The sequence below is a fragment of the Fukomys damarensis genome, unplaced genomic scaffold (genome assembly GCF_012274545.1).
Source record: "Fukomys damarensis isolate Sample0158 unplaced genomic scaffold, DMR_v1.0_HiC HiC_scaffold_2, whole genome shotgun sequence".
NCBI lineage: Eukaryota > Metazoa > Chordata > Mammalia > Rodentia > Bathyergidae > Fukomys > Fukomys damarensis.
The window spans coordinates 28213777-28231257 of NW_022900914.1; the positions used below are offsets into that span (position 1 = coordinate 28213777).

General features: G+C 36.3%; 1 protein-coding gene across 14 annotated transcripts in view; it reads right to left on the minus strand.

Annotated features, from left to right (window-relative positions):
* The window catches only part of Nrxn1 (neurexin 1), a 986324-nt gene that overhangs the window by 1378 nt on the left and 967465 nt on the right, over positions 1 to 17481 (minus strand). The window lies entirely within an intron of this gene.

A 17481-nucleotide genomic window follows, 5' to 3' on the forward strand; every position in this document is an offset into this window, starting at 1 on the left:
TTATTTATACATTGGTAGTGATTGAATGATCCTCAAAGCCAAGCTTTAGGGAAAAAGTAGGAAAATATTCTTTCTCAAGTTTAAATATTTTCTACATTGTCTTTGAGTCAAAATCCGGCCCTTAATGGATACAAACAAAAGACTGGCTGGCTTAGTTTTATTTAACTGACAAAACTCTTATTTAATCTTCCTAAAGTATAAACAAGGCTCTTCCTTGGTACAAGGAATGGGTTGATTACAGATGTCCAATGTCTTCCCCAGTGCCTCAAAGGTACTAGAGCTGACCACAGAAGGCAAAGTAAAGGCCTAGAGAGAGGACGATGAGCATCTTTTTCTTGAAATGCCTTTTCTTTTTTTGACTGAAACAGAAAATTGGGGAGGAAATATACTGTTCCTCTTTGATCCTAGGTCATTTTTCTCTCTTTCAAAGAATCTCCATCCTCTTCCTTTTCTTCCAGAAAATGATAATATTTCAGATGTAACTAGTTAAAAATCCTGTAACTTCCCAAACATTCATGGTAAGCTACGCGATGACTTTTAAAAACTCTCAATATTATGTATATATTGTGCATACTCATCTGTTTATGTGTTCATACACATCAGGAACTAAATAATTCAAGAAGACTAAAATTGTGCTTTTAGTTCACTGCTATTAAATATCATTTAGTAATTTTTAATTTCTGTAAAAGCTTATGATTATTGAGACTCATTTATCATTACATATAGCCCATATTATTTTGTAATTTCACTTTCAAAAATCTCTAATATTCTACTGTTCAAATGTTAGAGTTTTGCTGTCATTTTCTTTTCTTTGTCCAAATAAAGTCTTACAAAGATAGTTACTTATAAAATGAAAGCACTTAGCCTCAAAACAGCAACGCGTTATGTTCTGAAGATACAAAATGGAGCAGGTGGACTGATCATGTCACTGCTTGTTTTACACGACCCAATGTAATGTTGCTGAATAAAAAGCTTTGAAGTCACTTCTGTGGCCAAGGTAGAAGCAGACAAAGGCTATGATCTACAGCAGTTGATTATGGGAAATTAATTTCCCTCAAGATGCATAGAACCCACTGCAGCAACTCTGTCACTACCTGACAAACCAAGGCAGGCTTTCTCCTTTAAATGCAGTCATCTTGCCAAAGTGTGCCGATGAACTTAGCTGCTAACTTCTACTAAGTGACAACTGTCGACCTGCTCTCTTTGCTGAGCAGTCCTTTATCATGGTGTCTCAAAAACTAAAAAGAGAATTTTATTTAAATTTTTCCCGAATCATTTTTTCCCGTTTGATGGAATGCTTTCACTTGAAATCCATTTTCACAATTATCTCACATTGTCAGAGGGAGTGGGGGAGAATGTAGACATAATAATAATCATTTTTCTCATAAAAATGAAATGTGAAGATTTTAGTGGAATGCAGGATTTAAAATTTCCAGTGAAAGCATGAATATATATATACAGCTCTACTTGGGAATTGTTGAAATACAAGGATTATCTCATCCAAGAATGTTAATTTTAAGTCTCAAATATGTTTGATATGGTTTCAAAACAACTCTATATGTAGTACATTAAAAATGTGTGTTGGAAAAAGAATGAGATTGCAAAGACAAAAGCAAAACCTGAAATTCTTCAATTTTGCTGTCTAAGCATTTGATAAACATTTTCTGTTTAAGGAATATAGGTGGCTCTTTTGCAATCTCAGCCAAACTGTTGCTTAAGTCACATGAGACCTAAACGTATCTGTATGCAGTCCGCATATGTTCTGAATATGACATTTTAAAGATAGTATATAATATAATGACATTCATCATTGAAAATTTGCACCTTTACATAATCTACTTTGGTTCCTACTTTTTTCCCCATTCCCCTGCCCTCCCTTCAAACCCTCTTCTCCTCCCTATTCACAGAGTCTTTGTTTCCATGTTTTACTTTTCTCATGTTAATTCCCTCCTTTCCTTTCCTCTACCCCTACCCCTCACACTTCCCCTTCCCCTTTGCCCCTTTTCTTCCTATTTCATGTTATCTATTATAGCTTTTAGTCCTATGTACACTTTCAGTTTCTCACACTGGTTTCATTCATTGATGACTGTTAAAGTTTATTTTAATGATCACTGAAAAATCTCTGATGACATTTTATATTAATTTGAATGCAGAAAATAGTATAATAAATGGTTAATAAGGCTAAATGTGACAATGTGAAAAAAGAATTTTGATCAGAGACATCCATAAGTAATTCCTGAGTTTCATTGATTTCAAAATTTTGCATGCCTTTTACATTGCATAGTAAACTAATATGATATTTTTAATTAAAATAATTTACAACATATTTTTCTCAGCTGTGCTAAAAGCTGAATTAAATGAACTGAAGTTTACTTTTACTCTTTCTCCCTTTGTTTATCCAGGTATGTGATAAAGACATTTTTAAAAACAAGTGAAAGAGAACAAAAAATTGACTTTAACTTTGGAATGGTCAAACTTTACCTCTGATTTTTAGGTTACAGTAAAGTGAGATAGCCAATTTATCACATTGGGCCCTTGGGACACAAGTTGTCTGGATCAAAGGCAAACTTAAGCAGGACTGATGTTGTCACTAAATAAGCCAGAGTATTTAAGCAACTGAGGTTAGTTAGAAATAGACAAGTGTTTGACTTTGGTGGTGGCACACATATTTCATTTCAAGGCTAGGTGTCACTAGTGAAAAAATTTTTTAAATGAGCATTTGAAATATAAAATTTAGGCTTGCATAAATCCTGTTTCAGTGACACATGAAGTAAAATATCATGTATAAACTACGCATTATACGAAGTTATGAGAAAACTACAGTGATGTATTATCACATGGATCACACTTTCTCATATAAGTCTTTGAAGAGTGTCTGACATCAGTAACCCCATAGAGTCAACTGGAATTGATGTGGGGCGAGTAGCACATACACCTTAATAGCAATATAAAGGATTCTGACTTTTGTTGTCAGGTTAGCTGATGAGTGTTGAATCTTTTGTCTGGCTTACGCTGTACTGGGTAAGGAGGAATTGTCTTGGGCCACATTAAAAAAATACATAGTTAAGGTATTCAAGTAACAAGACTTCCTTCTGTTAAAAATAGTTTTCAATTTGATAAAAACCCCATTTGTTGATTCTTGGTACTATTTTCCATACTGAAATTCTGTTCATTTTATACCTATGATTTCAAGAGTTTTACCTATTTTACCTTCCAGGAGGTTAAGTGTTTTTGTTTTAATATCTAGTTCTTTGATATACTTTTAAACTTTTTATTTTATTTTCCATTTTGATTTTAGTTTAGTATGTGGTGAGAGATATGGGTCTAGATTTAATTTTCTGTATGTGCCTGACCGGACCAGTTTTCCCAACACCCTTTATTAAAGAGGCTACCTTTTCTCCAGTGTATTTTTTTTTTTTCCAAATTGAAAAGCTTCTGGCTGGATGGGTAGTGCACACCTGTAATCTCATCAAAGGCTGAGTCAGGAGAATTGCCACAGTTTGAGGCCAGCCTGGACTACATAGTGAATTTAAGGCCAGCCTAAGCTACATAACAAGATCCTGTTTCAAAAAACTAAAAAAAGCTTCTGCACAGCAAAAGAAACCAACAGAGTGAAAAAAAAATCAATAGAATGGGAAAAATCTTTTCTATTTCTCAGACAGAGGACTAATATTTAGAATGAATGAAAAAATACAGAAAAATTAAACCCCCCAAAATAAGAGACCCAGTCAAGAAATTAGCAAGTGAAATGAATAGACACTTCTCAGGAGAAGTACAAATGATCAATAAGTACATGAAGAAATGCTCAATATTTCTGGATAATATAGAAATGCAAGTTAAAATAACACTGAGATTCCATCTTTCCCCCAAAAGAATGGCTATTATTAAGAAGTCAAATAATAACAAATACTTCCAATGCTGCAGGGTGTATGTATGGGGGAAACTCTTCTACACTGTTGGTGGGAATGTAAACTAGTACAACCACCATGGAAATCAGTTTGGAAAGTCCTCAAAAGAATAATACTAAATCTTCCATTTGACTCAGCTATTCCTCGACTAGATATTTACCCCAAAGAGAAAGAAATCGTATTACAGGGCTACATGCACACTCACGCTTATAGCAGCAAAACTCACAACAGCTAAATCTTGAAAGTGGCTATCTGGCCATCACCAAGTGAATGGCGAAAGAAACAATGGTAGTTACACACAACAGAGAGCTACTCTGCCATGATGAAGGAGAAACTTGAGTCATCTACAGGAACATGGATATACTTTGAGATCAAATATTAAGTGAAATAAGTCAGAAAGAGAAGCTTCGATATTGCATAGCTTCTTTTATATACGAAAACCAAAATGTAAATAGTGAACAAAATAAATGATAACAGGAAGTAGGGAGATAGATCTTTCTCAAATGGGAAGGGGATTGCGAGGTGGAGTAAGCCGGGAGGGAGGGCTGGAAAGGAGACAAAAAAGGGAATTAAGATGCGTCACACACATATACCAGCTCCACGGAAGGAATAGAAGGGTTGTGTACTGCAAGCATGTACTAATAAGAAACAGTTTTCAAACTTTGATCATAACATTATGGGAGGCAGAGGGCTGCCCGTGGAGTCTGAGTTGGAAATGCCTGACGGAAGTTGCTGATGGCACTAGCAAGGACAGAAAGTCCTTCCAAGGATTATGAGCTCTTTCCTATTCATAGTCACGTCTTATACACTCAGCCAAATGGCAGTGGAAACTTCCAGAGCCTCATGCACTGATAACAAATAAAAAGTGGCTTTAAATTCTTTCTTCCCTTCCTTCCTTTCCTCCGCCTTGCCCTTGCTATCCTCCCCTCTCCTACAATTTGGCAAAGTATGACACGCTATAGAAGTTTTTTACATGACTTACTTCGGTTTAGTACATTCATCAAGAATTCTGTATGCTAGGTCTAGGAATTTTCATGTTTTCAATGTGCAGTTAATATTGTGATTACTTAAGTATGTATAAGCTTTCAAATGTTAGGACAGTTGATATATTCCCACATTTTACTCTATGCCAATTTATTTCTATCAGACGACAATCATTATGAAAAAATGTACAGAAAACACAGAGGACATTGTTTTGCCATATAAAAAGAATAATAAAAATGAAATTGTTACTCTGCATAAAAATTTAAAAGTTTGATGATTAAAACTTTAACGTGTGTTAAACTGGTTGAGAGAGTTATCTAAAGTACCATGACAGGACTGTGACTTTTATCGTCAGAAGTCTTTATTTTTATTTTTTCATTGGCATAATTATTTCCAAATTTAACTTTTTAAATTAATTTACAGGCAAAACTATATGCTTTACTAAAACTAGTATTTGTTTCCTAATTTACAATTTTCGGTATACAGATGGCGATACCAAGCTCTGCGTCAGCATCTGTGTGCGCCAGTTCTCATGGTTGGATTTTATCTAGTTATACTTTAGGACTCACAAATACGACGAACTATAAAGTTCACAATGACACAGCAAGATGAGTCACAAATGACGGTGCAAACTATGCACTTTGAAAGGTAAATTTTCGAATACTAATGGATTTTCCCCGAAAGGTTTCATGTTTAATGGAAAATATATTTGGCATTCGTGTTTTTTTTTTTTTTTGAGTTTAGAAACAACAAAAATATTAATCTTAAAAAAACTCATAAATTCTGTTTTTACAAAACTAGAGGAGAAATGCTGTTTGAAATTCTAATTGTTATGACAAAATGACATGTGGTGGACGATGTGCTGATGAGTTTGCCAAGTCAGTAACATGTCGTGACATATTCTTTTTATCGCTCAAATTGTCACTCTCATGAAATTATTTTGTATACGCCAATGAGCTGTTCCTCCGCGGTAATCTTATCCTATTGTGTTGTTTCCAAAGTTAGCTTTCTAGGTGAGATTGTGGTTTTCAGACAGTTTTCCAAGCTGGCATTATTTCTTCAATATAGACTGTGAGTGTAGAGGTACATCATCAACTATGACTCTGTCAGTTCAAGGATGAAGCAAGAGTGTCACTGTATATTAATGAAATGAAAATCTGGCATTTGAGCTTTAAGAAAAAGAATTGTAAGAAATCACAAGTCTTATGAAATTAAAGCAAACCAATAGTTTAAGAAAACATGAGTTATAAATTTCAGATCAAAAGGGGCATATAGAGAGATCACAGAACTCCATACTGCTTTATATGTACAATTCTGCTAACTGGAACTATTAGCTGTTTTCCTTACAATGACTCTTTTAAAAAATTATTGGTAAGATGGATTTATTGAATTTTCTAAGTGTCTTTGACTAGTGTTTCTGGCTTTATCATATACTCAACTTAATCATTTTCAAATTTCGATCTCCACCATCTAGGAAAAAAAGTTTCCTAAAATTATCTTATTAGACCAGAATTCTATCCTGTGTCAAATAAATGGAGAGGTTATTATAATTCTAGGCAAGCCTTGAAAATGATTTCAGAGAAGATTTGGCTTTTCCAGTACCCAGTTTCATTAATACTGTGAAAAGAAAATTGGAATTGTAGGCTCCTGGGGTATTTGTGAATTGAGATTAGCACATTTTCCTCCTCCTACCTAAAAAACCACCCAAAGATTATTATGTTTCACATTTTTGTGCTTTAGTACAACATAGGCAAGAATAAGCAATTATGATGCAAGTGCTCACAGAAAGCATATTTACATGCCGCATTCATAGGGAAGCAGAACACACTGATATGCTTATGTATCATTCTGACTAATGTGGTTTTGTGAGAAGCAATAGATGCTCAACGTTTCAAACCTCTCTTCCCGCAAGCCTCTCCAGTACCCTGTCTATCCTAAAGTTCACTCGTGTGACTCAAACAAGAGGTTTAAGAGAAGACATATTTGACACATCTTAGGCTTTCTCTAATAAACTGGAGATTCTGAAAGAACTTGCAAATCAATAAATCTCTGCCACCTGCTTGACAGCTGGGTCTTGCGTTTTCCCCCTGCTGAAGAGACAGAGAAGCAGATACATTGTCTTTTATCTCTGGGAGGATTCACAGCATCATGTCATTTACAGAATCCTGTTCTTCAACTATCCTATATATCATTAAGTGTATGTCCACGTGTCAGTCATTTGAAGTTTCTTACAATTCTCGCATGGAAATTGTATCCACTGGATTTTATGGGATCCCTTGAATGCATGGTGGTGTTTACTAAAATACCAATGTACCTATTGCTGGTATATTGCTGCATGGCCTTTCTGTTATATCTACTACTTGGTCCTTCTTGGTTTGCTCACCCTGTTCCACTGCTTTTTCTACTTTTTTCAAAGGAAATTACAGTCCTAACATTACTGCTGTCCCCATCTCCCCACATACCAAAATATGCTCTACTTCCATGCCTTGCTTGAATTATCGTTTCCTCCTTCTAATCTCAGTAGTATTCATCCGTCCACTTAAGTTATCCATCTTTTATGAAGTTTTCTCTAAAACCTTTCCCATCTCTGTCAACAAATATATAGTGATTGTAGTTATGTTCCAGGGACAGAATGGAACAGCAGGTAATCAAGCAAAGCTGGCATATACCCATATGGGCCCTCAAACATAACAAGGAAAAGAAACACACAACGAAGAATTTATAGTTAAACATCAAGTGAGAGCCAGGAGGTGTATGATGGAGGAAAACTGTTGGTACCACGAAAGAATGTAGCAGGTTTCTGAGTTAGACTGGGGAGCTGGTCCATATCAAACTTTCAGAGTTTGATATGCTGAGAACCAGAAAATGAGCAAAAAGCAGTCAAGTGAAAACTGGTCAGAGGAGTCTAATAAAAGAGAAGAATAATATGTGGGGTGACCTGGAGAAAGCAGTTTGTTTCCAGGAACCGAATGAGAGTGAGAGCGGCTGCAGCGTGGAGGATTTAGAGGGAGAGCGAGAAGAAATGTGAAGATGGACGTGAATCTAGTCAGATCACAGACTGTGCAGCCATGAATGAAAAGATTTGCAGATCTGACCTCATAAAAATAATTTTATAGTCAGTTTACTAACAAAGTGAAAAAGTAAATGAAAAAGGACAGAGAAAATATTTGTAGTTCCTAAGACAATCTAAAAGTAAACACTTCTAACATACTAGGAAAAATGAATCGCTTGATATGAAGGAACACAAATATCCAATTAAAAATGGGCAAAAATACACATATTGGGTGGGAAAGACAGATGTAAACATTGGTAAGAATATAACTCAATTGTTTTTAGGAATCTAAAACTCTAACAGCATCTATAAATTTTAAAATTAAAAAATAAAATCTCTCAACTGTATAGCACCCATTTTAGTGTGGATTCTATACTATAATGAAATCTTATGCAAATGTTAACATTGGTGGTCAATGTTTTTCTATTTTAGGCTAGACTGTCAGCCCTCTTATAGTTTTCTGTGACTCTATGTCATATCACCAATTTCGCTACCTTCCAGTGAAGATTGAGCACACTAGCTGAAAAATATGTTTTCTGACTGCAGCAAATTTTTGTATGTTGATAAATTTTGAGCAGTGAATTTGGGTGAATGTTCTCACTAGCAAAGTGAAATCTTCAGGGAACTCTGCTTTTAAAATTTTAAGTAAAGGTGCTAAGTAGGTGGGGGAAACACCAACATTACTATTGAATACTTCTTTATAAAATATTTTGCCTCAATACTTCTGTAGCCCTTACTCTACATAAGTACGTAAGTGTAAGAGTAAGTAAGTGTGTTTATTTATATCATTAAACCCGAGATCACTTCTATGCTTCAGGGAATTGGGATCAATATGCATTAATGTAAATACTGTATCTAATTTCCTAAGCTTCCAAGTAAGGTGCTGCTTGATCCCAGTGATGGAAGTCACTAAGTTTTTTAAAGTTAACCTAGTCATAAGTCTTCAGTTTGATTTACTGGGGTGATTCATGAACATCAACATCATCTGACATCCACAGAGCTACAAAAGTTGATAGCTAGCTTTGAACTCATTTTGTCAGCTCAGCAGAGCAGTTGCAGAGGTTTCTAGGGTACTTTTTAGTCCTGTTGCTAGTGGAATGATAGAGCAAAGAAGGGCCTCATCAGTCAGACCAAGCTTTCCGTAATTGTCAAGTAGAAGCAAACTCATATCGGCACTAGCTGAAAAAATATGTCACAAACCAAGGGAGCCTGAAGAGTCTGTATGTGTTTCTCATCAAAGAGTATTACATTTCAGAAAATGCAAGATGAGCTATGTATTGAGATGTAGATGATACTCATTATTACTGATTTCTACTCAACTTCATTTCTTGATAGCAAAATAGCTTCCCTTTCTGGAAGCTCACCGACTACAACAGCCAGAAATACATAGACATAGAAATAATTTTTCTTAAGATACATTGCACTTTTTTACATATAGAAATTGAAGCAATCTGTCTTATACAAAACCACAGGATTTATTCCAAGGGAACTTCGTGACAAGGAATCAGAATTATGGGGGAAACTGAAAATAACATTGGCACCATGTTTATAGCTAGAAGAATGAGTACTGTGTGTACAGTAATGTTTTTGTATGTTGTATGTACATGTGATGTAGGAAAGCTCCTAATTCTCTGCCCAAGTTGCTAAAGTCAACCTTTTTTTTTTTCCCCCAGGGATACACGAGTACAGCTAGGCTTTTGAAGAGGTCCATGGAAGATTCTACAATACCTTGGGATTAAATTACTTGAATAAATTATAGTAACAAAATCCTGTTCTTAATGTCCTTCCAAATATTATATATACTTACTTTTAGCAGATATTTCTACCATTGTCAACTGATATAGATATGATGATTTCCGACTTGCCATACACCTATTTTTTCTTTTTTTACTTAGTTATCAATTTTTGTTTTCACTAATTATTACATGGTAGGCTCTGTGCTGTGAGTTATACATACAGTACTATCTTATCCTCACATGCCATAGTTACATGGTAAAAGTGCAACATTACCTTAGAGGAAAAGAAACTGAGTCTGAAAGAAGCTAGGTTGCTTAGGCTTCCTAAGTCCACAGCTAAAATTCAAATGCAGGTCTGTTCATGACTCCAAAGTGTTATTATTTCCTATTTTGTCACTGTGTCTTATATAACAGCATTTAGCATCTTTCTAAGCAGCCATCCAGTTCATTCCCTGCTGATTTTGCTCCACCTCCCATATTATCTGTCCTTTGCTGTTGGAGTTCACACTGTCACAGAATCTTAAAAATGCAATGCAGAATAGAAAAAGGATACTGGATTAGGTAACTGGTTTTAGTTCAGGAACCTGACTCCCTGAGTGGCAGTTGGGAATTCATTCACCGCTGATACCATCAGAGATGTGATGGTGACACTGAAACTATTCACCTCCCAAGTCATTCGAAGGATCACATCACGCAGGACAATAAATGTGCAAGTCCTCTGAAAGTGATGGATGGACTATGTTCTCTGTGTCTTTCACCCAAAATTAGACAGTTCCACCACACATCATGTTTGCTGTGGCTCAGTTAGTTGTGACAGTGACCACCAGGACAGTAGCTCCATGGGGGTAGTTGTATTTGAGGACTTCCCTTTGTGACTGGGGTCCTGTGACTTCTGGTGGCAACAGCAGCCCTTCTTATCTCAGGGAATGTCGTTCTAAGCCAGCAGTCGAGGTGTGCTCCATGTGGAGCATGTTACTGTTGAGATGTGTTTGTCTGTGATGGCTCAGTGCTCCCTGGCACCTGTGGTTGGGATGAACTCAATTACTCCCTCTTTTCAACTTTTATTATGCTATCTTATGCTTTTAAATGTCATGAAATCGATCATCTAATCCTGTTATTTGGTAACAGAGGATGATGTAGTCCATTATCTTAGAAGTAGTCATTCTTTTGATAAGGTTTCAGAGTTGCTTTCTACAATTGTGCATTCATTTTCCCTCTCTCTGTCCCTGCTCTGGAATCCCATGGTATTCCCTGACTCAGATCCAGTGGAGAGTTTGTACCGCATAGATGTGTGCTGGGTGCAAGAGATACAACCTCATCCAGATGCCAGCGCAGCATCTGGGAATCCAGAGGCATTCTGGGTAATGGAGCAGGATGCACTATTCCTGATTCGGAACTGGGTCTGTTTACTTTGGGTAATCATTTTTATGTTCCTTTCAGGAAGCTCTTGCTGTATCAATTTTCTCTTGTTGGGAAAGGATCATATTCTTTTATGATGAAAGTGCAATAGCTAAAGTAAAAGATTAGATAGCTTCCCCTCTGAGTCATTAGTGGGAAGCCCATGAAGCCAAGAACTGGGAAATAATGAGGACAAGATATCCATCATAGAGCGAGGGTTTTGTGGGTAGGCATGCCCAGAAGTCTTGCTGCCCTGGGCATTCCCAAGCATTTTAGGAAGAAGAGCAATGGGATTGCAAGAACAAGCAGGAAAGCACCACTCCTTGCTCTAGAAGTTCTGTTGGGGCAGAGCCCGATATACATTTTCCCCAAAACTAAGAATTGCAGGTGATATGTCCCATCACCTGCACCCCATCACAACCTAAACACATCCTGCACGGCACTGCTACTTTCCTACTAGGTTCATAGGGGGTGTGGGAAAATGTGCTATAGGATTTAGATATACTTTAGAAAACTTTCTAGATGCTAAAATGTCAATTACTAGTATTTTCCCTTCTTGGTTTGGGATTTCCATCATGCTATTGTTTATTTCCATTTATCTTGTTCATTTCTTAATTTGCTAGTGCTAATAAGAAAGGCAACTTTATATTATTCATTTCTGTGCGGCACATTACGCTAAGTGCTTTACAGGTGTGGTCTCATTTCTCTCAGTACAACAATGGCATGGGCATTTAACATTATTCATGCTATGTTTCAGTTGCAAAAAATCAAGTTACACAGTGGTTTATTTGCTTCTGACTGCACAGCAGGTGGCTGAATATGAATTTGAACTCAGAAACTTTAACATCCCAAGTTTACTCCATGAGAGAAAAGATTTTAGTGTCTTTACAAGTGTGATGGCATTTATAGTATTCGTTTTCCTAGATTTTTTTATCTTCCTTATTTAAATCTAATTAATAAATGCTACTGTCCCCTTTAACACACTCTTTTTTTTTAACCTGGAAAATGAATAAGCAATTCTGTCTTATTTTGTTACCACAGCCAGGCTTGTTACAGCGATCTGTGGTCAGGGTAGGAGCTAGGGATGAGGACAGGGATCTCATCAGCTAGCAGAGTGTTGAGGGGAGACCTGCAGGATGAAGCTGGATGCAGCATTTGCTGCCTTCTGTCTCACAGGCACTAACTAGGAAAACATATTGGCTCCTCCTGGAGGCAGCATGGCCCTTGGAGTGAGACTCAAAATATGCTTGTTTCTCTCTGATAGCATCTGAGGAAGTGCAATTAATAAGGTACCAGAAAACACCACAGGAAACCAATTTGGTTATCAAAACAGGTATTTAACACAAATTATAGGAGAATTCTTTCTGGATTTCAGGTTTTCGTAGAGACAGACTTACCCTATATTTTTCTGAATCTACACTACATTTCTCCTTTCAAGGTTGGTGAATTCTTTAGAGCATGGAAAATACATCACATTGTGTCTTTGCAAAACACAACAGGACATATGTCACACTTTAGAAAGGCTTTTATGGTATTTCAGCATTTTCTAATAAAGATGTGGTGTGAAACAGGTTGTTAATGCTTTAAGGCTGGATACATGGCAGGGGCTTCAAAACTGACTCTGTTCTCATTGTGGAACAGATTTTGCTGTTACCTTAAGAAGGTTCTGTATTAGCAGCCATCAACTTTGTATAGACCTAAGTAAATACTTAATCTCACCCAATACATTCACTTATATGCTAATTATTATAAACAGCTAATCATCTTTCAGGACATTTTAACAGAGCCTGTTGTCCAACAATGAAAGGAGCTGCACCAGGTTTTCCCCTCAGATTAAATTTGCACCTTTAGAAGGAATCTCACTATGCGGCAGCATAAATGTTCCCAGTGGCCCAAAACCAGTGCTATTAGCTGCACCTCCTCTACCCTTCACTGGACTTACCATAGTTAATCCTTAAACATGTACTGTGTGCCACTCTGTTAAGTACTGTGTACGCGTCCCTTTTTCTCAGTGCTGTAGTGCAATATTCTTTCCACTTTGCAGGATAGAAAACTGAGCATCAAAAATACTAAATAATTTCCCCAGATTACTTCTATTTGATTCCAAAGTCCAGGCCATAACTAAAACTTCCTGTCGCATATCACAATTCTCACAAAATGTTGTAAAGAGCTTTCTGAAGCATAACAAATTCATCCATCCCACTATATCGTTAAAAACAAGCTCAAAAATCACAGAGGGGTCAAAATAATTCTGGTTCAATAAAAAATTGTGTAGTCTGAAGAGAAACAAGAAAACAATACCACCTGTTGTTTGTTATTTTGTTTCCTACTGGTCTCATAGTAGGAAGTGATGTTGATGAAGGCAAGTTAGTTGCTGAGAAATTGGAATTCAGGTTCTCCAAACTATAGAAAAGCGTCCTCCTGTTTCTTGGTCTCTGGTTTTGCTTTCATTATGGCATTTGTACTAGTGAATTCTTTCTCTGCCTTCTCCTTTGATAAATAATGTTGTAAAACCCTTTTGCTAGTCTTATTATCCAATCAATGGCTGAGGACCCTTCTTTTGTAATGTTGCCACAAACAGATAGAGTACCTCCATCTCCCAACTTCTTCAGAAAGGGCAGGAGCCTAATTTTAGTGGGTTCCCTGCTCAAACTTGTACAACTACCTCTTTTCTCTTGAAGGTAGAAAAAAGAAAGACTTTATTTTCTTTTGAGTGAAGCCATTTAGCAAACACAATTGGCCTCAAATCCCTCTATTCTAGCTCTTACTATGTACTGTAAAAGTTTATTAATAAAAATAAAAATAAATAAGTAAATAAATAAATACATTTTTTAAATGGTCACATTTTATGTTTTCTGGTCCCTAAATGGTTTGAGCCCAGGGGGTGTTCTAAACTCCCTCTTACTTCAACAGTCTTGAATAAATATTCCTTGTCTATTTAATTTGTTCAATATAATTTTCATCCTAATGCCACTCACTTTGGTAAACAGGAAAAATAAGCGTGATAAGGGCTAGGGGTGTAGCCCAGTGGCAAGTGAGAAGCCCAGCTCCACCACCAGCACCCAAAAAAAAGTAAGTTGAGAGGGACTCTGAACGGTAGGTACCTACAGTTTTGACATTCTCTCATAAGCATTTCTACAATACAGCCTCGAACACAACTAGGTAGTCCTGATCCCCTCCCACAGAACTGTTTACCTTTAAACCAAGAAGGTTGGGAAAACAGTAAAATTGATGTGGTGTGTGCCCAGGCCGACTTTGAGCAGTTCCTGCTGCAAGACCTAAAGTTCCTATGGGATTTCCTAAAACAAGGAAACACAGCAGCAGGGCTTGTTCAGCATGAACTAAGTATGTCTGTAACACAATCAAGGTGGTTCCCCAAATGAGGAGCAGAAAAATCGCTGAGAAAGTGTTGAAGGCAAAACTACAGAATCAGACAACAAAATTAAAAAAAAAAAAAAGAATTTTTTTCGATCAAAAGGCTAAAAATAAGAATATTGATGGATTCTCTATCTTAATTTAACCATATTTCTTTTATTTTTACTTTAGTGTTCTGGAGAAATATAGCTCCAGCTCCCACCCTGAATGATGAGCTGGACTTGCAGTGCTCACTCTAGCCTGGTTCTCAAGAGCTGCTCTAATGTTCCTGAAAATGGAACACTCATTAGTGCTTTCTGGCTGCAGCTCAAAAGCCTCCATTTTAGCAGCAATGTATTGGCTATTATGGGTTAATTAAACTCACTTTTGAATAATTACATTATAAATACCCCAAATTTAAATGCAGGACAAAATTATCCTCTAATCAGGCTTTAAAAATATGATCTAATAAGTGATATATTCCTTTAAATGGTTGTAATTATGTACTGAATGAAAAGATGCACCTTGTTCAATATCCATTTCTTTATTCCTAATGTGGTTAATGGGATCAGTTCAATATAGATCCTCTGATCTTTCCTTAAAATAGCACACTGGAAAACCACTCAAAATTACATGGTAATTGCAGCAAATTCCCCTAATGAATAGTAATACATGGAAAAGACCTTTTGCCATCAAATTTAAATTTATGCCATGGAATTATTTAAGTGTACATTTAAAAATTAATTCTGTATTTGTGTGGTGCCTGAATTCTAGAGGAATAATCTTGTGCATTTCAAGAAACTAAAAAGCCAGGTTTTGTAAACTAGAGAACTCAGTGACATTCTCATATAACTCTAAGGAACGCATTTCTCCAAATCTCCTTAGCTTCAAAATGTAGTGTTGTGATGTAGGATAATGTTTATAGAGGACCAAGAACAATGATGAGCACAGACTAAATCTTCACTAAATATGATTATTACTGTTATTACCACAGATCTGAACCCTGACCAATCTGACGGAACTGATGTGCTGTAAACATTTGTCCTTTGAGTGGTTATAGTGATCACCTCATCTCTTCTGGCTCAACTAATGTTTGATATGCCACAAAATGGATGATTCCTCTCTTTCTGTATCTAATTACTCAATGGAGCTTTTCTTTTTCTAATATGACAAAGGTTTAATTGATGTGAAAGTGCCCCACTATCTCATTAGTCACCCCCCACCCCACAAACACAAAGCAAACTGACATATTGTTCTTTACATGGTAAATCTACCAGGAAATTGTTCATCCTAAATAGCGTCCCCAGGAAAAAGGAAGCTGGATGTGTTCTGTCGTGTAACAAATGATAAACTGGAGTTGTTCATCAGGAAGTTACCACATCACAGTCATTATTTTCATTTAAGGAAGATCTCAAATATCAACACAAATATTGCCCTTTCTGAACTTCTTTAGGGGTTTGGAGAGAGTTCGATTTAGAAGCAGGCAAACTAAGATGTACTGATAGGATTAAAGGCTATGTGGAAACTTAATTGGTTTTGCTGTGTTGCTATTTTGTCAATTTAATAACTGAATATAAAGCTTAAGGTTTCAAAGAAAATTCTTTTTTACAAAGACTTACGTTCTTGTGAAAAAAGGAGTCTTGGAAAATATGTGTATTATATAATACAAAAAGTAGTAACAGGAAACATACATATAACGCTTATCATGAACAAGGTATTGTTCTGCATCCTGTTTTCCATACAGTAAAAATTCCAATAACCACATATCTTGGCTGACTAAGAAGCACAGAAGGGTCATTTTTTTTTTTTAAAAAGCATGAAGAAAAGGTCATTTATCTGGCACATGTTCAATGTAAACAGACATTTTAAGACAATGGTGACCTCTGACATTGTGATCAATAACTGCCTCAGATTTCTACTTGCTGACCAAGAAATGGGGTTTGACTTGTGCAGCTCCTCTTTCATATTATAAAACACTGTTCTGATGAAAGTGAAGTTATCATCCAATGCTAACAGTGCAGGACAGTGGGCTGGAATCAAGTGTAATTGAGTTCCGTGTGTTTCCCCAGGGGGTTGTCCCTGATCTAGTTTCAACATGCACAGCTCCCACCAGGAGGCCTGAGTGGTTTCACCAGTTGCCCACCAATTTTCAGCCAGGGAAACTAACAGCATTATGTAAAGAGGAAAAAATAGCTCAAATATTCTTTTTATGTAACTGAATCTGGAAAAATGATGCTCTACTTTATGCCTGACATTGCAATAAGCCCCTTAAATGTATTAATTTTAATTCTCGAAGTGCTTCTGAAAAATCAATGATATTTTAATGTCACTAAAGAGGTGAATAACTTGAAAATAAGAAAAAAATAACCAAGCTATCATGGTATTTAGGGTAGAACAAAGACTATGCGCCCAGTTAGAAAGTAATTCAAGGTATTAACTTTTTTTTTTTTCTTCCAGGGTTTAGATTCACAGTGAATGTCCAGCAGGATTTAGTAACCCTTGATTCAATGATGAAACTGATAACTAAGGACACCACTTCTCTCTTCATTATGAATTCTGAGTGGAACCACATGGTAATTTAAATTTATCAAATACTTGACAGAAGCTATAATTTACTAGTACTCAAGAAGATGCTAGATATTTTTTTTCTTGTTTGTTCATTAACAGCCTTGTGAAGGCACCTAAAGAATGAACATGGTACATTTGCAGAGCAAGAGCCATTTTTTGAAGGAGATGGAGGGTGTGAATAATGAGAAAGCCCTCACGTGTAAACAGGTGGGGGGAGTGAAACACCCAGAACGCTTGGACGCTGAGTTTATAAAACTGTGCATCTCTTTTCAAACTGCTGCTTTCACTGGCTTAAGGACTAACAAATGTGCACACCAGGTACATGAATTTATGAATATTTACCTCAATGTTACTTTCCTAGTCAGTTTCCCAAAATTTGTTGATACCAGAAATAATAATTACCAAGATATATCTAACAGTATGCAAAGTGTAACAGTACCAGCGATTAAAATTGTTGCCGATATTTATTTTATATATTTAT